The sequence below is a fragment of the Echinops telfairi genome, unplaced genomic scaffold (assembly GCF_000313985.2).
Source record: "Echinops telfairi isolate 266 unplaced genomic scaffold, ASM31398v2 ScPeMD7_25;HRSCAF=90, whole genome shotgun sequence".
Classification (NCBI taxonomy): Eukaryota; Metazoa; Chordata; class Mammalia; order Afrosoricida; family Tenrecidae; genus Echinops; species Echinops telfairi.
In genome coordinates, this window is record NW_022103922.1 from 1,710,514 (window position 1) to 1,713,928 (window position 3,415).

Consider the following 3,415-nt stretch of genomic DNA (forward strand, 5'->3'; position numbering starts at 1 on the left):
GTGTGTGTGTGTGTGTGTGTGTGTGTGTGTGCTGGAGCGGGTGGGGGACCCTCAGTCAGGTTGCAGCCCTGATGACATTTCCTTGAGGGTGTGGTCTGCTTCCCATGTCAGTGGACGGTGTGGAAAAGCTCGTTTGCTTCTGTGGTCATTACATCATCTGTCGTCAATTTGAGACTTAAGAGTGAAGGGGTGGAGTCTAGCCTGTCAATCAGGCTGCAGCTTGACGACCTCATTTGGAGGCACTGAGATAAATAGCTCTCTGGAGACGGGGCATATGCTCAGTCCCCGCGAGACATTCTTGTTGACAAGCCACATGGACACAGGCTGATGGCAGCCAGAGTCTTGGAGCTGGAGAAGCCACGTGAGATGCTTCCACCACCACTGGATCTACAAGACTTTCCACCCACTGGCCTGTGATCGTCCTGCATTCGGCATCATTGCATGTGCTGAGTGAGTCTGAAGAGGACTTTATAGATTGGTATTGGACATATGGGCTAATACCAGACGTATGGACTTGATCTGGACTGGGCTGAAATGTTTTCTCAATATTCAATTACACTTGTAATATAAAGCTCTTTCTTATACACATATGAGTGTCTGTAAATTTTTTTCTCTAGTCCACCCGGACTAACACAGCTTTCTTGCTGGGTCTGGATCCTGCGTCGGCTCACGGGCCTCTGCTCCTTTGGACTCTAGCCAACAGCCCACCTCACCGCCTGATGGGGCCATCAGCAGCCTGCCATCTGACCTGCGGCCTTGGATTCATCCGCAGCGGCTCCACCCGCCGGGGACGATCCAGCTTCCTGGTCATCTTCTTGCTTCCTGGTGTGTCGGCCCCTGAAGTGTGTGAGTCAGGCGAAGCCTCCAGCTGAGCACTGGACTCGAAGTGACACACTATGTAACAAGTGACACACTCTATGCAGTAAGTGACACACTGTGTAGTAAGTGACACACTCTAAAGGTAAACTATGTAGCAAGGCGAGGCCGCGTTCAGCAGGTTTGTTACACTTGTTACAGTGAACAGAGAACCCCAGCAGTGGGACAAAGGCGGCTTGGTGCACAGGACACAAGGACACGAGGTATCTCGAACCTTTCAGCCCTACCCCCACCCCCCCAAGATCTCAGCTCCCTGGCTTATCTCAGTGACTCCGAGTGGGCAGAAGGCTCTGATCACCCACACTTGCTGAATTAAACACTCTCACTGATTAAGCCCAAAGGGAATTTTACTGCAAAGAGGCCGGGGGTGGGAGGGGGAGCTGGTAGAGTTTGGGTTTTTAGCAAACTTAGATCCCAAATGATGTCATGTTTCCAGGACTTGATTAACAGCCGGCCTGCTCTCCCCAACCCGCACCCCCACCCCTCTGTCAAAGCCATTGTCTTGGAACCCCCTCCGGCTGGCTCCCGGAGCCCTGAACCAGCTTCCCACTGGGATGAGGGGGAGGACTGGGGGCTCAGTCTTGGGTGTAAGCTTTATGGAAGCAGGTTTCCCACTGTCCTCCCTGGGCGCCGCTGAGTGGGTGTACACCACAACCGTGGGGTCCGCAGTCCCCCGAGGGCTGTGTCTGTCCTCCGCCCGGGAGGGTGACAGCAGCTTGACTCGAAATGGCCAAAACTGACCACCCAAGAGCCCCTTCAGCATCGACTGGGCAGGAACGAAGGGCACGCTCAGTGAGACGCCGGCCTGAAAACTACAGACGGTGACCAGAGAGACAGAGACAGAGAGATGCAGAGAGGCAGAGAGAGACACACACAGAGAGAGGCGGCTCGGCCGCCAGGGCTCTGAGCGCCTGACGATGGGGCGCAGCGGACACGCCTTTGTCCAGTGCATAGCCCTGCAGGCAGGCTGCTGTTCCTAACATTGCATCAAAAGCCCTGTCCAAAAAAAAAAAAAGCCCTCTGTCAGGGTCACAGACGCCCCCATGGAGCAGGGTTGGGGTGCTCCCCACTGCTCCCCACATTCCCCTAAACCTGAAAAGGCAAACTCACAAAACACAGGCGACTTGTCCGAGGTATCTCACACTGGCTTCTGCCTCTCTCTAACACATAAGAAAGGTCCCATCCTGTGGGACTTGGGATGGAGGCTGGGCCGTTCCCAGGAGGTGGTCAGCAGGTTCACGCCCTCCTGCCCCCCCAGGGAAGTCTCCTGGCCAGGCCCTCCAGGGAGGTCACCTCCCTCTGCAGGGTCCTCAGGAATGGGCTGTGGGCATGCTGTTACAGAGAGCGGGCCACACTCAGCCAGACGGGGCCGGTGGGGAAACGGCCCCAGCCTGGAGCAGCCCCCAGCCTCCACCACCTCCATGACCCACAAGGGCACAGATGTTACCCCTGTGTCCACCCCTGTTACCCAGTGGGGACAGGGCTGAAGCAGGGCCAGGCCTGTCCTAAGGGTGGTGTCCTACCCTGGGACCAGACCCCCCTCCTCTATCAGCATGTGATACAGACTCAGCTTTCCGATCCCCTGCCCCATGTACCCAAGCCTGCCAGGCAGCCCACTGACGGAAACTGAGGGCCCTTGGAATGGGAGGGGCGTGCACGCCTTCCTGCTGCCCCATGACCCCAATCTGGGGCTAAGAGCCCCCATCAGCCCAGCCTCCCTGGGGCTCGGCCACTGGTCTGTTCACACGTGGTCAGGGGGTGGAGGTGGGAAGGCTGGGAGGAAGTAGGAGGGGCTCCCATTTCTCTGCATCTGAAGCCCCAGCTGGCCCTGACAGCAAATCCCAGAACCTTCTCCAAGAAAGGGCCTCTCCTCTCCCGTCCCGCCCCCCACAACCGCAGGGGACGGTGGGGGGAAGGGGGTGCTGCAGGAAGCTGCTGGTTAGACCATGTGTCCAGTCCCCCTGGTTGATGGGCAGTAATGTGGGAGCAGGGCCTGGGTGAGACGCGCCCACATCCTGAAAAGCGGGTGTCCAGTGTCCCTGGGGGCCCTGACCCGTCTGTCTGTCGAGGCCTGCTGCCCTTTGGGGCTTCTTTAAGGGCCCTGGTGGCACCGCGGGCGCAGTATGAGTCCGCTCGCCTGGAGGCCTGTGGTTTGAGCCCTGGGTCTGCTGGAGGGGTGCACCCCAGGATGCCCCTCCTGGGCATCTGAGGACATGCAGGTCCCATGGGCCCCCTGGGTCTGCAGCAGTTTGGTGGCAGTGGGTGGAGGTTGGGTGCCCTGCTGGGGGCTCTGGCTGCAGACCTGGTGTCTCACAGCAGAGAGGGCCTGGAGAAGGTGAATGGGAGAGTTTCAGGGCAGTGAAACGGGCCACCCTCCCCACTTCTGTGAAAGCCCAACCCTGGACAGCCCCTAGAGCAGTGGCCCTCGGTCTCGGTCCTAGGGGTTCACTGTGGGTTGAGGTGGACAGAAGGAGGAGGTGTGGGGCTGGCAGGAGCTGGGGGCAGCTGCAGGTGGAGTGGGCATGCTGGACACCCGGGG